The sequence below is a fragment of the Apteryx mantelli genome, chromosome 2 (genome assembly GCF_036417845.1).
Source record: "Apteryx mantelli isolate bAptMan1 chromosome 2, bAptMan1.hap1, whole genome shotgun sequence".
Lineage (NCBI taxonomy): Eukaryota > Metazoa > Chordata > Aves > Apterygiformes > Apterygidae > Apteryx > Apteryx mantelli.
Window position 1 is genome coordinate 96,904,750 of NC_089979.1, and position 18,964 is coordinate 96,923,713.

The following is an 18,964-nucleotide window of genomic DNA, read 5'->3' on the forward strand; positions in this document are numbered from 1 at the left end:
GTACTGTAAATCCTTGCATGTTTCAGACATTTAGCCCTCTTTGTCTTGAGTCTTGAGTCTTCAGCCCCTTGCTATCTGTTCTTCTTTCATGAGCTGGAAGGCAAGAAATGTCACATTCAGGGAATGAGCAGCCTCCTGTGAACTATTTGATTCTTGCTGTGGAAAATCCCCTCCCTAAAAACTCTGAGAGGTATCTTGGGCAGAGAGGTGTGGAAGCAGACATATGAAACAAAGTTATCCAGAAAGAGCTCCTAGTCCACAGTTTTTGTTGGAGATGGGCTTATAAACACATCCTGTGTGTATAAATACACACCAGTATTGCACTGGTACTAGCTAGCCTGCGAGGAGTTTGCTGCTGAGATAGGTGGTCTCCAAGCAATGGACATGGATCTCTGGAGGTCCCTGGATCTCTGTCTGGACCACAAAAGATCTTTAGAAGCACATTCTCAAATGTGGAGATATATAAATAGGGAGGAGAGACAGTTAAGATATTTGTAATGGTGGGAATGTTGTAACAGTCTGAATCAATAATGATAAAGTTATTTATAATCTGCTCTTCGCCAGAGATTAAAAGATTGAAAGATACTGCAGTGAGGCTGTAATTTCTTGGTTTGTGTATGTGTATACATGTGCATATAGATGTGTGTATATGTAATGAATATGCATTAAAAATGCATAGTAGGCTAGAGAACAAACCTTTAATATTTTTGATCATTATAAGGATTAAAAAAACTAAGTGTGACTGAATGTTTTTGTGTTTTCATTCAATGAATAAAGCATTGCAGGCTAGTCAATATTACCATAATTAAATCTCTTTTTCAAAATACAAAACACTTTTGAAACATGAAAGCACAAGTTCACAAAATAGTCTTTGAAATGTTCAGTTCCTGGTGAGTTATATGCTTGTAGAAAGTTATTAGTAACATTTCTCAATGATCAAAATAATAAAAGACAATCTCCTGAAAATTTCAATGCAGACTTCATGTTACTGACTTTTTCCTCTGTATCTCTCTGTGTATATATGTATGTATTTATATACGTGCACGTTATATAATGCATAGAATACATGCCTATCTAATACTATACAACTATAAATTATTTTTTGACACTTTTGAAATGGCATTTTCTAATGAGTGAAGGTACACTACTGAAAAATTTTGATTTCAGGAATAATTTTGAATTTTATTCTAATAAACACGATGCTCAAAAAGTAAAGTTTGGTAAAAGATTGGGAAATCCTGTTTCCAGACCAGTTTTATGACATATACTCAACATACTATGCATAGTGTGCTATGATGGAAAAGACAGTGCAGTGTATTAAGTTGCAAACTTTCCTTCAAACTACCTTAGAAATGTATTTCTTCATTTGACATATTTTAAAACATGTTAGTATGTCTGATTTTAATCTCTTGTTATATGATATTTGTCATGTCACATAGTTTGCACAAAACTGAGATGTAATTTTGACACTGCTGCCCAAGACCCGTTTCTGTAGGAAAGCAGCTTTCAAAATTCTTTGTTTCATATTCACATTCATAAGGTGAATATTAAATGAATATTTGTAGTTCTCAAGTATTAGATTCTATTCCATGTGTGCTGCTGTAGTTTCAACAGCTGTATAGGAAATATAATAATACTATTGTGCTCAAAGAGAAGCTAAATTCAGTAATGTTTGTAAGGCATTCTGAGATCTACACACAGGAAGTTCAATATAAGTGCCTATATATGAAGGCACTAAATATTCCTGCAGCTATTGTGGCGTTATGGATATGTAACACAGAAATGCTGTACTCAGACTGACCAACAAAGTAAGGGATGTCTAGCATGTTAATGAAAAATTAATGGCTTTGGGAAAGACACATTGCTGCCTTTTCATGTGCCTATGTAGTAGTTTTAATACAGAACTTGTTTATTCTTCATTTTTATTTTTATTTTGGAAATGACATCGCAAGACTTTATAAAATATCTACCTCTAAATATCTATTTAGAGTGGTATTTGTTTAATATAAAGTTAGCTATCTGAAAGTTAGACATCTAAATGCACTAGTCATTTGTATTCTCTCTATAATCAGCATGGCAAAACATGCATCTCCTGAGGGCAGTTCTTTCTTGGTATACTTCTAAAACAGGTGGGATGAAACACCCTCTGGAGATGTCTGTCTCCATTCATTAACTATAGAGAGATCCTACTTTAGATTAGCTTTAGCTGTCTAGAAGTTAAAGATCTAATGGAGCTGAACTTCTCCCCTACTACTCCATTATTGAAAGATGCTTCTAGCCCCACCAGTTATTTGCTAAAAAACAAGGAATCACGCCCTAACCCTACTAAAATCAGTAACTCTACAAACTTCAGCAACACCAGAACTGCTGCTGCCAGGTTCAAGTCTGCTTATGTGCCTGCAAAATACCCAGTTTCAATTGATCCTTCTTCCTTCTTGAATAAAAGTTGTGACTGTGCAAAGTTATTTTACAAGCCCAGCAAGCTTCTGCAGCTGCAACATACTGAAAACATAACTGAATCTAGGAAGAGCTAAAGTCTGTGTAGTGTTTGTACTTTACTGAAGTAAATGTTTATTTATTGCATTTAATTCTTTGGTTATATAGTTCAAGTAAATTTCTAAATATTTTCTGCCTTTGATCAGTTATTTAAAATAACTAGAGTCTGTGGACTAAGAAAAAAGTAGAAATGGTAGACAAAGGTAACCAGGGCCAGCTTTAAGTAGAGACTCAGCAAGAGTAGAAGATAGCACTGGCTTTGCTGCAATAAAAAATGAATTTTGCCATTCCATGCATGAAAATAAAATAAGTTACTTTTTCCTTATTTTAAATTCAATTTTGTCTGTGCTGCTGAGAAACTTTGGGCAGGTCAGCAAACCAATGGCCTCCTTTTTGGTACCTAATGGCCTCCTTTTTGGTACCTAAAAACTTTTACCGCCTCTGAAAACTGCTGATTGCTATGAGCATGATCAGACACCTCACCTGACTTATGCTGTCACAAACAATAGTCAAATCTTTTGCAGTAGCAGCTTTTCTATCTCGTCGCTAGAGAAATACCTTTACACATTCAGCTAGAATTGAGTATTCCTTATTTCAAAAGATATCTCTAAAGCAGGAATGCTTCTTAAAAGAAAGAAGATGGCAATGTCAGTTGAAACAAGAATTTCTAAGAAAAAGTTTAGAGTAAGCCTTTTCACAGGAGGAATCGAGCAAGTAGTAAATACTAACCTAAACAAAATATTTGCAACAGTACCCAGTATTTCCTGAAGAAAGAAATCATCCAGTACTGTGTACTAAATTTGATAGTTCCTTAAGTGTGCAATAGGTATCAGAATATATATAATAAACACTGACGGTCCAGACTTTGCTTCCAATGAAATCGCTCTAGTAGAAATAGCAGGGGAGCATTAAAAAGCAGAAAATAATAAACTCTTCTGGAGTCTGTCACCAGTATTGGTTCCTGGCTACTCATTCACTTTTTTCAGCCCCAGGATGTCCCGGTGAAAACCTTCAGGACATGTATCTGTCTTACTCTAGCATGTCTCTCATTGTATTGTTATCCTTATTCAGTCAATAAGCCCTTATTTAGTGTGTTTAGAGGTTACTTTAACTGGCTGCTTTGGTGAGCTTTCAGAGATGCATGTCATATGATCAAGGCAAGCTGCTTAGAAATTTCAGGTAGCTGCTTGAAAAGCATACATATATTCATGATATAAACAGCTAGTCTTGTAATAGGAAGTACCAGACAACCTTAAAGCAATGATACCAGGTCCATCTATCTTTAAGCTCAGTGAAGTTCATAAGAACCACTCAGTACTTTTTTGGTTTCTGCTTCCTAAAACAGTGAGACTCTTACTATCTTTGTTATAGGTAAACATGACAAATTGACAACCACTTGGGCCGGGTTGCATAAATTCCAATTTAATAGAATAATTGAGCAAGTTACAAGTAAGCAAAACAGCGCTGGGCGGCCGGGGAGTCTCCTGCTCCACCAACGGCGCGCGCAATCCCCCGCTCATAGTCCCCTTATATGCGGTTCTAGTTCCAGATATACGTAACTTCTGTGGTTGCACCGGCTGTTGCTGGGGGGGGGGGTCGGGATGAAGACTGGGGTCTTCCTCTGCGTTGTGCGTGGTGCACTTCAGGTAGTGCACATACATTTCACAATGCAATATCGCTCTGCTGGCTCAGTACAATCATCTCGGGTGGGGTTCATGTGGTGATAGCCCGTACTTAGCACCTAGTTTCATCGTAAAATCACTTCCCGAGTTGATGTAACAAATTAGCACATATCACAATCCCCCCTTTTTGTTTTGGTCCCTTTTAATTTGTTCATCAAATCGAACAACAGCCTCCTGTGCCAGGGAGAGCATAGGGTTATGCTTACTCTCATCTTCATTCAGTTGTTCATATTGACTTCTTATCAACAGTAGGTGGGCCGCTTCGAGTCTGCTTTTTGCTAAGTTAATTATTCTATTTACTATACACGGTCCAAAGGTCAACACAAGTACTAATAAAGCCAATGGACCCGCGATTGTAGACAATAGGGTTGTTAGCCAGGAAGAATGACTGAACCATGATTCATACCACCCTTGCTGGGCTTCTCTTTCTTTTTTACGTCTTGCAAGGCCTTCTCTCAGTTTTGCCACAGTATCCCTGACAACTCCTGTATGATCTGCATAAAAGCAAAAAAGCAACATTCTTCTCCTAGGGCTGCACACAATCCTCCCTGTTGTAAAAATAAGAGGTCCATCCCTCTTCTGTTCTGTAACACCACTTCTGATAGTGATGTTAACGACTTTTCTAAGGCTGTAATGGATTTTTCTATTCGTTCCAAGTCCTCATCTACAGCCGCCCGTAGGGTGCTAAGGCCTTGCTGTTGCTTCACTAGGGAGGAAGTTCCAGTTTCTGCTATAACTAGATTCGGCCCTATTGCTTGAGGAATGGATTGCACACTTTCTTTCTTTATGAAAATTAATCCACCTCTATCGGTCCCGGACTCCCAGTACTGGACTCCCCAGGTCTTTCCCAAAAACCATCCCGGATCCTCCGGACGGGTGATATTTATCACTAAATGTTTACAAGTTCCCGGGGGGGTATAGTGGGGATTTCCCCGATACCCCAGCTGGAAATCCTCTTTAGGGGGGTGTTATAGGTAAACGCGACAAATTGACAACCACTCGGGCCAGGTTGCATAAATTCCAATTTAATAGAATAATTGAGCAAGTCACAAGTAAGCAAAACAGCGCTGGGCGGCCAGGGAGTCTCCTGCTCCACCAACGGCGCGCGCAATCCCCCGCTCACAGTCCCCTTATATGCCTGTAACTTCTGTGGTTGCGCCGGCTGTTGCTGGGGGGGGTCGGGATGAAAGCTGGGGTCTTCCTCTGCGTTGTACGTGGTGCCCTTCAGGTCGCGCGCATACATTTCACAATACAATATCGCTCTGCTGGCTCAGTACAATCATTGTGGTGATAGCCCGTACTTAGCACCTAGTTTCATGGTAAAATCACTTCACGAGTTGATAGCCCGTACTTAGTGCCTAGTTTCATGGTAAAATCACTTCACGAGTTGATGTAACAAATTATCACCTATCACAATCCCCCCTTTTTGTTTTGGTCCTTTTTAATTTGTTCATCAAATCGAACAACAGCCTCCTGTGCCAGGGGGAGCATCTTTCTTTATGAAAATTAATCCACCTCTATCGGTCCCAGACTCCCAGTAACGGACTCCACAGGTCTTTCCCAAAAACCATCCCGGATCCTCCGGATGGGTGATATTAAATGTTTACAAGTTCCCGGGGGGGGTATAGTGGGGATTTCCCCGATACCCCAGCTGGAGATCCTCTTTGGGGGGGGTACACCCAGAAGGCCCCCATTGTACTGATAAAAACTTATCTAACCCTGCTTCTGGAGTCCAGTCAGAGGCTATAGTTTCACATCCCCAATAAGCACAATAATAAGAGTTTGGGTAGTTACAGCCCAGGATTAGAACTAGGACAAAAGTAAAAACCCCATATGATTTAGACATGGTTCAATAGGCACCAACTCACAAAAAGTAGCTGTAAATGTAGGACTCCCGGGTACACTTTGTACTTGGATCACTGTTTGATCCTCCCACCTTATTAATGACCACTTAAAGGGTGGGTGTATATTATGTTCCCCTTTGATTCATATTCCTAATAAGCCCAGCACAATCATCTTCCAGAGGAGTAGTGGACCCATGGCTTGGCTAACGGATATTTTACGAACGCTTAATGCCTTGGAGGGGCGATCCATGATGCCAAGTGTCTCTGGGACTTTAAAGAGTCTGGGCCTTACAATTTTGGGTATTCCTGCTTAGGAGGTGGCTTATCGGCCTCAATCCCCACAGTTTCCATACGTCTCTGTCTCCTCTGCCTACTCTTTTGCTCAGAGCAGCAGGGTGTACCGTCTTCTCGACAGCAGCCGTATTCTTCAGGGGAACCTCCTGTATGAGCTTTTTGGATTTTAAAGGCTTCCCAGTTCTCCAGAGTGACACTCAACATACGGCACGGTCCACCTACAATTGGTGTTTTCAATTTTGGCCTTATGTGATCGGGGTGGTTGGCGTAGGTACAACCTTTCTCTGGTTGTACCCCTTTAGCAAAAGCTTCCCACCATTCCACCGATCTTTTCTTGAGATCCCTTTTAATGTCAAATAGGTCAATTTTCCATAACAAAGGAGACAACTGCCGCTAGGGAGGTACCCGTACTACCAATGAGTCCACTACTTCTCTTTACAAATCCTATATTTATAACACACGAAGGGATAACAAATACAATGTGAGGTTTTACAAAATGTGGTCTTACTTATCGAGGTTTCTAGGTTTCTTCTTAAAGGTTACTTTTAAATTGTCCGGGTTTCCAAAGGCTTCCCACGATGATTCTGAGATCGGCCCTTTAATTCTGCTGGCATGTGTCCATCCTCGCTCTGTGGTGCGAATAGCAGTGTTTGTGGTAAGCAAAACAAGGAAAGGTCCCTCCCAGTGGGGAGTCAAAGACGAGTCTTTCCAGGTTTTAATTAAAACCTTGTCTCCAGGGTTAACTCGGTGAATGGAACCTGGTAATTGTTCTTTTGTTCATTTCTCTTAAATCTTATGGCATCCCATATAATATTTCAAAAGGGGAGACTCCTGTGTCAGTTCTGGGCTGAGTTCGTATATTCAACAAGGCTAAGGGTAAACACTTGATCCAATTCATCTGGGTTTCCATCATTAGCTTCCTCTTTCTTCCCATATTTTCCCAAATGTATGTACTACTCCATAAGCGTATTTAGAGTCGGTGTATATAGTCCCTATTTTGCCTTTTAAAATTTCTAAGGCTCCAAAAACCGCATACAATTCACAAGCCTGGGCCGACCAAGTTTTGTCTAGGGGCCCTGATTCTATTAACTAACCATCATATCTCGGCCCAGTAAATTATATTCAGCTTCGGGAACTAATAAAAAGGATCCCACACTTAATCGAGAGTCTGATTCTATTTTCACATTTTAATTACTGGGACCTTAAAGGGTTCTCCCTTAGCTCCTATCACTTGTAATTTCTCTGGGGATGGTTTACACCCCCAGGGTACCGTTTGGACAGTAGATCTTTCTGCCCCAGAATCCACAAGGAATTCTACTTCTTGTCGCTGGGGACCTAATTTCATTTTTATCAAGGGCTCGGTTCCTTTATGAGTCCCCAGCAGATAGAGCCCCTGACCCCCCTAATCTTCTTGGAATATTTGCTCATCCTGCATTTGCTTCCTGCAATTCCTCTTCAGATGCCCTTTCTTCTGGCAATAAAAACACTCAACCTGCCTCAAGTCCCTCGTCACGACTTCTCTGGGTTGTCCTTCTTGGTGAGGTGGCTTTCTTTTAGGTCCGTTATACGACCTAGGGGGTTGCGCCTGGATCCCTCTCTGTCCTTCTCGGACTGCTGCCACCAGAATCTTTGCCTGCCGCCGATGAGTTTCCTCATCCCTTCGCACATGCACTTTCTGAGCTTCCCTCAGCAATTCGTCCAGTCCTCTATCTTGCCAATCATCTAACTTCTCTAACTTCCTTCTGATATCTGGAAAGGCCTTTGCTACAAACTGTGTTTTCAATAGAGCCTGTCCCACAGGGGTACTGGGGTCTACCCCGGAATAAAGTTGCAGGTTTTTCCTAAGTCTCTCGAGCCATTCTGTTGGTGTCTCGTCCCTTTTTTGTTGTTCCATGAAGGCCTTATTAATATTTTGCCCCCTGGGAACAGATTCCCTGATTCCCTGAACTATTATGGTTCCTAGATCGAACATATGTGTCCGATGCTCAGCATTCTGATTGTCCCCGTCTGGCCATTGGGTGGGCCATTTGATATCTGCTGCGGGACCTTGTTGGTGCTGTTGATCCCAAATCCGCATCCCAGCCCTACGGATCATTTCCCTTTCTTCCACTGTAAATAATATGCTTAAGATGGATTGTAATTCCTCCCATGTATAAAGGCTAGGACCCAAAAACTGATCTAGTTTTTCAGCCACCCCTAAAGGGTCTTCTAATAAATTCCCCATTTCCTTCTTAAAATCCCGTACGTCCCCTGAACTCAGGGGCACGGAGACAAAACCCATCCCTGGTTGTGGTGCTCCCATGGGGAGTTCTCGCAAGGGGTACAGCTGATCAGGTCGCCCACCTCCCCTCGTTTGACTCCTCGTGACCCTTCGGGTTTCTTCTGGGGAACTAGGAGGGTCTAGATCCCGGTCTGGGGTCGTTGGAGAGGGGCTACGAGGAGGGGCTGGTGTTGGGTTTTGAGCTGGAGCTGAGGGAATATAGGGGGGAGGAGAAACGGGAAGTTCCTCCAATATTTTGCTTTTCTTCCTCGAACCCTTCTCTTTCAGGGTAAATATCATGGTCCGAGTATCTGGTCTTATCTATAAACTAGCATACTCACTTTCTTCTAAACTAAAGGGCTCCTTTGAATCCACATATATATTTGGGGCCTGACATATCCAATTTTCAAAAGACCCGTATATTGGCCAATAAAGGGGGTCTCTTCTAATCTGCTTCCCACCCCATACTTGCATGCAGTAATGTACCATTTTCTCTCGACTTTTGCCTTTTCGGGAGGGCCAATCGTTCCAATACTTAATCATTAATCCTAAAGGGCTATCGACTGTAAAGCCCTCTATGGGATCAGAAGACTTGCTCTTTTTCTGTCCCATCTTCCGGAGCACACACACACACGCTCAATCGCTCCCCTAGGTCGTGGCCCACGCCCTCGCGGACAATGGGAACCGCACTACTGTAGGGTCCGCACTCGCTTCGTCCCTTGGGGACGTCTCACTTAGACGTGCTCCGGGGATCCCACCCCAACCGAACGGAACCACATACATATACTCACTCAGTCCTGAGTCTTCGTTTGGATCTTCGTGCACAAAGTTTCTGGGGTACTGCAGTTCTTTTGCTTACTTGTCCTGATTTAGGGTTCGGAAATACAGGTTCTGGTAGGGGAACTACCCACTCAGGGGCCATCCGAAGACGGGATGGGGCGCCTCCCCTGAGTCAGAGTCCTGAAACCAGGGAAGCCTGTATCCGAGTCACGGCACCAAATTGTTATAGGTAAACGCAACAAATTGACAACCACTCGGGCCAGGTTGCATAAATTCCAATTTAATAGAATAATTGAGCAAGTCACAAGTAAGCAAAACAGCGCTGGGCGGCCGGGGAGTCTCCTGCTCCACCAACGGCGCGCGCAATCCCCCGCTCACAGTCCCCTTATATGCCTGTAACTTCTGTGGTTGCGCCGGCTGTTGCTGGGGGGGGTCGGGATGAAAGCTGGGGTCTTCCTCTGCGTTGTACGTGGTGCCCTTCAGGTCGCGCGCATACATTTCACAATGCAATATCACTCTGCTGGCTCAGTACAATCATTGTGGTGATAGCCCGTACTTAGCACCTAGTTTCATGGTAAAATCACTTCACGAGTTGATGTAACAAATTATCACCTATCACAGGGGGTACACCCAGAAGGCCCCCATTTTACTGATAAAAACTTATCTGACCCTGCTTCTGGAGTCCAGTCAGAGGCTATAGTTTCACATCCCCAATAAGCACAATAATAAGAGTTTGGGTAGTTACAGTATCCTCGCCCAGGATTAGAACTAGGACAAAAGTAAAACGTTTTCCCGAACTCTCTTCGATTCGAACATGGCTCAATGGGCACCAATTCACACAACGTAGGTGTGAATGTAGGGTTCCCGGGTACACTTCGTACTTGGATCACTTTTTGATCTTCCCATCTTATTAATGACCATTTAAAGGGTTGGTGTACATTATGTTCCCCTTTGATTCGTATTCCTAATAAGCCCAGCACAATCATCTTCCAGAGGAGTAGTGGACCCATGGCTTGGCTAACGGATATTTTATGAACCCTTAATGCCTTGGAGGGGCGATCCGTGATGCCAAGTGTCTCTGGGACTTTAAAGAGTCTGGGTCTTACAATTTTGGGTATTCCTGCTTAGGAGGTGGCTTATCGGCCTCAATCCCCACAGTTTCCATACGTCTCTGTCTCCTCTGCCTACTCTTTTGCTCAGAGCAGCAGGGTGTACCGTCTTCTTGACAGCAGCCGTATTCTTCAGGGGAACCTCCTTTATGAGCCTTTCTGATTTTAAAGGCTTCCCAGTTCTCCAGAGTGACACTCAACATACGGCACGGTCCACCTACAATTGGTGTTTTCAATTTTGGCCTTATGTGATCGGGGTGGTTGGCGTAGGTACAACCTTTCTCTGGTTGTACTCCTTTTAGCAAAAGCTTCCCACCGTTCTACCGATCTTTTCTTGAGATCCCTTTTAATGTCAAATAGGTCAATTTTCCATAACAAAGGCGACAACTGCCGCTAGGGAGGTACCCGTACTACCAATGAGTCCACTACTTCTCTTTACAATCTTAATCTGCGTACACTTTAAGAACAAACTTAACAACTGCCAGAACATATACAGGAGGCATACAGTTAATGTAACTTCCATGGGTGTCTTCTTATGTAGGAGAAATGACTATAAACTCACTTGTATTTGGAACTGTTAGGAAATCTCCATAGCAGGGAGTTCATATCATGTTTTTTCAGCTGACTTCCCTCTCTTTTTTTCCAAAAATGGGCCTGTCTCATCTTTAAGCAATACCAATATTCCCTTTCAATTTTGGTGGCATTTTTTTACCTTCTATCCTCCTGCCAAGTTGGATGCTCTGAGAAATACAGGACAGTTCTAAGAATTCCCTTTTGCTCCTTTCGTGTGGACTTTGCGAGGCTATTTAATAGTTTGTGCTCCTCAGCAGCAAATTGTATGGGGTCAGGAAGGTCTGGATGATTTGCGAGCTCTTCCTTGTGCGACAAGTTAGTTTTAGCTGCAAATACACTCAAATACTGTATTATGTGCTGATGGCTTTCTGAAGGAGTGCTGCCCCCACGCCCTGGAGAAGATAGATTGCTGAGGAGCTGCGTGAGATGCCTTGGCAGCAGCCTGCCTTCAGTTCCAGCTCACAGATCTCACCTCTGGGCGACAGCGCTGTGTAATTGATGTTCAGTGTGCCTCAAGGGGTTAAAAGATTAATACACCACAAAGGTATCGTGCAAGCTGCAGTTTTAAGGAGCAGACAGTGATCTGCAGTATTATGTCTCATTAAGAGGTTAAGAAAGAAGTTGTACCAGAGTATAGATTAAGCCAGCTGCTGTAAATAATTGGAGTCATAACTTTCTGAAAAGTTTTTGTTGCTTGGATATATGATTTCACCATAAATACCGAGTAGGATTATGTTTGACAGGGATATTTTCTTTAATGCAGATAGCAAAACAGTATACAACAATGGTTTTTATAATTTTAAGAATTTCAGAACAATTCATACAATTGTAAGAATTTCAGAACATAACCGAATCTGGAAACCCTGAGGTCCCTGCCGAGGTTATAATAACTTCCTATGACTGCAAAGAGAAGTTGCAAATGTCTGGAGCAGAAAATACTCAACTTGAAGGGTGTATGTGTTTGTGTGTACACATACACACTCATATACATATATATATATATGTACCTACCATCCCACCCCCCATTTCTGATTTTTTTCCGTAAATGATTTGCTCCACAAACATTCTGTCAAGGACATTCATAATAAGCAGATAAAGCATTACTGAAGTCATTGTATGGAAAGTTGAGTAACATTAAACTTTGAATGAGAGTGGATTTTTGTTTCAATAACAACCACATATTTCATATCTGATTCAGGCTTAACAATAGCAGTATAAGGCAAAAGAGAGAGGAAAAAAACCTTTTTATATATTCTGTTTAAATTAAGTGTTCTGCTTTTTAAATTGTATGTGTAGAAGTTATTCACTGAAGCTGGAAATTAGGTTTCACTGAAAGCACTTGGCAATTAGCATAAATATCACAGAGGATGATACCAAAAATATTAAGAAATGGCATGGCCTGAATAAGCCATTAATATTAAAGCTGCAGTTTGGCAGATATTAAAACAATAGTGAACATCACCCTCCTGGCCTGTCTCACTGGAGAACTCAATGGAAAAAGCACTTTCAGTCTCATCTGAATCTAGAAACAATTCTAACAATTTATGTATAACAATAATGTAGTCAGAGCCAGTGTCATTCATTCCAGATTCTCAAAGAAGTTCAAAAGGTTGGGTTAGACTAGGTATCCCTTTTTTTCAGCCCAGGAAGTTAAAGCAAAGACACTGTCGCATACTGGCATGAAAATCAAAACTGATTAATTCCCACATTCCCCAGTAGATCTGGCCTACCTCTTCCCCTGTTAATAATGTGCAGACACCATCCCTGTTTGTGTCAATGTTTGGTCTGCTTATAGGCAATTAAATGCTTGTACCATGCAGACACTGTGAAAATTTGTCAGCTTTAACTGAAATGAGTTCCTGGTTCCTTTAAGCATTTAGCAAAACTGAACAGAGCTGGAACAAAGTTAAGCAATCTGTCTAAGAAAAATGAAGAAAACACTGTTTGTTTTCACTGAGAACAACTGAGGTTTAAAAGGTGCTGGGTTTGTAGTGAAGCAGTGGTGACACCTTTTTTTCTACAGTTTCTGTAAAAGAGCATGGGATAGGAAGACCAGGTTTTCCTCATCCTGAACTGGCTTGAAAATCCTGTGTTTGAAAATCCTTCTCAAAATCTTAATGATAAATGAAACAAAATGGTCAGAGAAATGGAGGGGGAACCTTCAAAAGAAGAAAGTGGGTTGAAAACAGGAGACAATGTGAAACACATGTGGGAACTGTAGTACATAGCTTGATGTGTAGAAGTTTTCCTAACTGATAGAAGCTTCCATATATCTAGAATTTATTTGTTTATTTCTAAGAATTTATTATTTTTTCACAGACATATCTGATGTGGAGGTTAGAGAGACTGCCATCATCCATTTATGTATGGTGGGCCCCTTCAGGCTGGCTCAGCTCCTACCTCAGTCTCCCAGCCGCGACAAACTGGCTTGCAAGCCCTCCAGACAGCATAAAGTCCACAAGCCTTCAAACATTACAGTTTGACCACGTTTAAAAACAATACATGCTACTTTGCAGTATCCAGGTGGCAATCATAGAGCAAGGTACTGGAAACAATGATAATTACGCGCTAAGTTAATTATACAATTATCAGGAGATAACCTGCCAGTGGTAATGTGAATCATAACACCGTCATAGTGCCAAAGGATACTACAGCCTGGAGTCAATTGGTGTTAGCATTAAAAAAGCACCAGAATACAAAAGCTTGCAAGAACAAGTTAAGGAAATTTAAATAAATTGAAAAGATGAGGATCACAAAATTAGGACAAATGCAAATTTCTGAGTTGTCACAAGTCTTGCCTAATGCTGTTACAGTGTTTGCAAAACAGATTTGAAAGGCTTTTTATTTTGGCTGTTTTGTTGTACTTTTGTAATGACAGGCTACAAGTTACACCGAAAATGTAAAACTGAACCTCATTGTTTGCCAATGGTTACTGCCTGCTTTTTTTTAGTTTTATTTAATTTTATTTGTTCTCGTTCTAATAATCCCTCCAAACTTGCCTGTAAAATTAAGCATTCATGTGACATCACACAAGGGATTAAAAACATAATCTTTAGTTTTTTTAAAAAAAACCAAAATTTAGTTTTACCACAGAATTTAGTTTGAATGAAATATGCAAGGATCTGTTAACAGATCCTTTGTTAATTCATAAGGCACTGTAGCAGGAACAAATAAAGACTATAATTCTGTGAGGACTAAAACAACATGAAATAAAAAAAATGGAAATGATACAAACTCATTTCACTATATACGCTGCATCAGGCTCATAGAACTACCTGAAAACTTTGCTGCAGTTGCCAAAGATTTTGAACAAACTTAGCTGCAGCTTGGAAAGAAATGAAATAATAAGATTTATGGTATCTACTTCCTTCATCTTTGGACTGACATACCTATTTACATTTCAAACTCTGCATTGGGGGCTGTTAATTACCACGGGCAGAGATGGTGCCCAGTCTCAGCTGGGGCCCGTAGGTGTGATTGTAGGTCAACAATAATTACAAGCAAATAAAAAAATATATATTTTAAAATTGAAAATGTAATCTGGCAGATATTTTGGGGGCAATTTTATAGGCGTGCCTTCTGAGAACTGGCAAACCTTTTAATTCTACTGCTTGATGGGGGAGTGAGCTGGCTTCTCCAGAAAGAGTCACTGGAGGCTCTGTGAATCCTGGTAAGCTATAAGGATGGGGGAGAGAGTATGAATGAGTGCTGCAGGAGCTGGGAGAGATGAAAGGGAACTCAACACAAGGACAAGGGAGGTCAGGGAGGAAAAGTAGGTATTACAGTGACTTCCAGGAACATCAGGGAGGAAGCAGGAAGAACTGGAGGAAGCTGGAGAGTTTTGAGCAGTTTGAGTTGAGAAAGACAAGTTGCTACAGGAAAACAAATTCTCTCTTGGTTGAGGAGAACATACTGGCCTGTTTCTCCTCACACCGGCGAGGAACATGGTGCCACTGCTGTCACTGATGCTCTCGGTACCAAAATGATATGGTAGTAATGGGAGCAAAAGTATATGTCACAGGCTTGAAACAAAACAAAGAACACAACAGCTTTCATTCCTCTCTCTAGAGCTGCCACCAAGCAAAACTATTTTGTTAATATTTTATTGTTATTAGTCATAAGTTCAGCAAGGGAGCTATTACAAGTGAAACACTGGAACAGACTGAGCTGACAGTAAGCTAAAATATGCCTAGGGCAACAAACTTTTTTAGTGCTATGACTTTCTAGTTTCTGCTTGTGATGAATAATGTGTCAGAAGAATCCCCAAACTCTGTTACTGATTGCTGAGGTCACTGAGCAAATGATCTGGAAAATATTCCAACTTTGGGGTGACTATTTGGAAATAACAACTTACCTTTTGTTAGAATATCCATGTTAGGCTGATTTTTCAGAACCTTAACTCTGTTCCAACCTATACATTTCCTTTTCTGAAGAAGACTGAGCTCCCACCAGAGGGGTGCAAAACTCTCTCTCTCTTTTTTTTTTTCCCCCACGTGTTTTAGTCTTTATTATGAGCTGAGTAAACTTTGGATTCTTACTGCTAAAGAAAAAAAGTATGATACCTCACTGACCTCCAGTTTAGATATTGTTGGAAGATCTATGTAAAGAGCTGCGCTTACATCATGTTTACAGGAGTGCTAGTCTGATATGATACATCCTGATGAGTGAAGGCCTGGTACCTGAAACTAGAAGCAATTCAAATTTTCCTTTTGGGTATGGCTCAGATTATTGGCAGGAGCTTCGGCCCGCATAGCTACATGACCTGTAAACTTTCAGTTCTCTTAATTTGCTATGATCTAGCTTTTTATATTCTTGGGTTGATTGGAGGTGTAGTTATATGGGCTGAAAGTATGCTTGGAAACAAAGAGCTCCTCTATTTTACCTGATGAAGGGCTTCAGAAATTTGTTTCTGTTTTCTGATTATACAGGCTGACCCAGTAAAAGATATTCTCTCTCCTTACAAACATTGCCATACTGATTTCTACTGACATGATACATTGTCTTAAACTTATTGCATAAAGTCCCTACAAGGTTTCATTTAACATCTTTATTTTAATGTTGTGAGAATAGCGCTGGTCAGGCCACAGCTTCTCCACCCTTCTGGTGTCCCTGCATAAAAAAAAGGGAATTACTACTGCTTATCCCTTCCTTTGGGATCACATAGCTTGTGTACTTTGCTACCGTTAGCCCTCTCTGCTGAATGCTGTGACTGAGAGAGAAGACCAGGCTGACGTGAGTGTGGATGGGTGACTTAAAAAGGGATCAGCACAGACTAAAGTGAGCATTGTTTGGTAAGGAAGGGACATGGTTTTCCCAGCTGGTAGAGCTGCTGTTCTCAGTGAAAACCATCACCATGTCAGAGCTTTTAGGAGAGGATGGTAATGCATATGTTTTCACTGGGTGAATATTCTTTCCAAGACTAGAGGTCAGAGCTCTTGCAGGGACTGAAAATGGCTTCTTTGGACAGAGTGAAGCTGCTGCCTGCATTTGACAGCAGCATGATTAGTGAGAAGATGAAATTATCACCCAGAAACTGAAGCCATTCAAAGTAGAGGCATTTTCCATTAGTCACTGCAAACAATGAGCTATTTTCATGAAATGAAATAAGGAAAACATTACTTGTTAACTTGAGGCAGGATCAAAAATAGAAAAATGAAAAGTCTATTGGGCTCATTTTTGCACAGTATATTCTTTCAAAATAAATTTTCTATGAATTTTTTTTCCAGGTGAATTATTATGAAAGCCATTTTCAAAATTTTATGAAGAATGCAAATTCCAAATCACTCAAAACCTAAGAGGAAGCTGCTGATGAAAAACGTTTACCAAGTGAAGTAGCTTTCACCCATTCTCTCTGGTTACCCAAATGTGCAGGAAAATTCATAGTTACAGAAATGAATCAGATTTTGTTGCCCAGTTCATTTGGGAGTGGGGGAGATGCATAAACCTTCAGTGAACAAAATAAGATAGGTGCAGCAATCTTAAATTGACTTCATGTGATTCAGCAGAGAAACAGGTAGAGGCAGCTGCTTGATTCCTGCTCGGGTTCTCAGGGCTTTAGTAGACTGTCTCACAAATGAGTCAACAAATGAGCCAGTGTTTACCATTTAAAAACATATTGTTCATCCTTCTGTTCTAGGAAAGGTTTGGTTACATTTAATCCTTCTAATCTCTTGATTGTACAGAATTATTCCAAGGCACGTTGTCTTCCTCCCCAATGAACTCAGCCAACATGACACTATCTTGTTTTTCCTGTAATCAGAAGCTAATGGGGACTAAACGTACTGCTCCCATCCCTCTACCCCATTCTTCTCCACCTCCCGCTGAGGCAATCAAACTGTGTAATCATTAGAGAGACTAATCAAGACAACAGGATTAAGATCCAGAAGCGCACTGTAACGCGCACTGTAACCCTCCACTGAATAGTTATCTCTAAATAGGTCAGGATTTGAAGCATGAATAAGTCAAGAATTCTCTAAGAAATCATAGGTCAAGTACAAACAAAGAATATAATTTTCATTTTTGGTGATTACATTAGCTTGTGGGCTTGTGCAAGGTGTGTGCAGTACTTTTTTATAGGATATAAGTTCATTTTAAAATCACCACCATTAAGATTTGATAGTTGTTTGTGCTGTGTTTCTTAGCTGTCTCATAGCATTCATTGCTATGTAATAATTCTTTTTGTATCTGTATTGTAGTGATGGTCTGCCAGTAGGCTTTTATGTATAGAAGTATTTATTCAGCAGAAGTTTTCTCAGAACCTGAAGTGTAAAGTGTATTAGAAATATTCAAAAGCTCTGTGACATGTAAGAAATAATGCATACAGAGCACAACTTGAGAAGAAAAGGAGACTCAACTCCCAGTTCTTTGTATGTCTGAGAGAGTGCACCCATGTAGGAATGTTAGTCTTTCATATAAATATTGTTTAAGTATGAAGAGTTGAGCTCTGTGAAAAAACTGGAGGAATAAAAGGAAACTAAGGACCTACAGAGGCTGGGGAAAAATAACTTTCAGCTGTTCATTGCTGAAGATATTAGAACTAAATAGCAGTCTGGATTGCCAGAAATTCCTTAGGAACCTTTTTTATTTTTTTTTAATAAGAAAAAGTACATTTATAGTTGGCTCTACTTCTAAAATAAAATAAATGTCTAACAAAATCTTTAGAAGAAGAGCAACCAAAGATGCAGTATTCATCTATAATCTTATTTTAATAGGCCATACTTGGATACATATATATATATATATATATATATATATCTGTGTGTGTGTGTGTGTGTGTGTATGGATACATATGTACACGGATATATATGTATGTGTATATATGTATGTGTGTACATATGTGTGTATATATGTAGGTGTATGGATACATATGTATTGGATACATATATATACACACACACATATATATGTATGTCTATATATGGGGAAGGAGAGAAAGTGAGTGTGTGTGTCTATTTGTGTGATAATATCTATGAATGTGTGCTATATGAATGGAAGAGGGATTGTCTGGGTATACAGTTTCTCGTAATGGGCAGTGATAAATGTACTAGCCAGACACTAATAGAAACCACAAACTTTTATTTTTGACAGTAATTAACTGATGATTTATTCTAGAAATGTGTCATGGTAATCCAGTAAATCTGCTAAATTAGTGTTAGGCTTTTTTATTTGTACCCATCAAATGTTTTACTGTGCACATTTGTGTCATAGAGAATTTTGCCAATATGCTATTATTTCATTCATTTAAATAAATTTGTTCCACAAATATCAAGAGGAAAGAGTGCCTGGCATGTTAGGAAACTACAGAGTTGCTGTACTAACATGCATAGACATGAGAGAGTATTATAGGCTCTGCTGAGCATGCTTTAGAGGTGTTAATGACTTTAAGCCTGTCAAGAATGTCTCCAGTTTGTACAGCAAAGACAATTC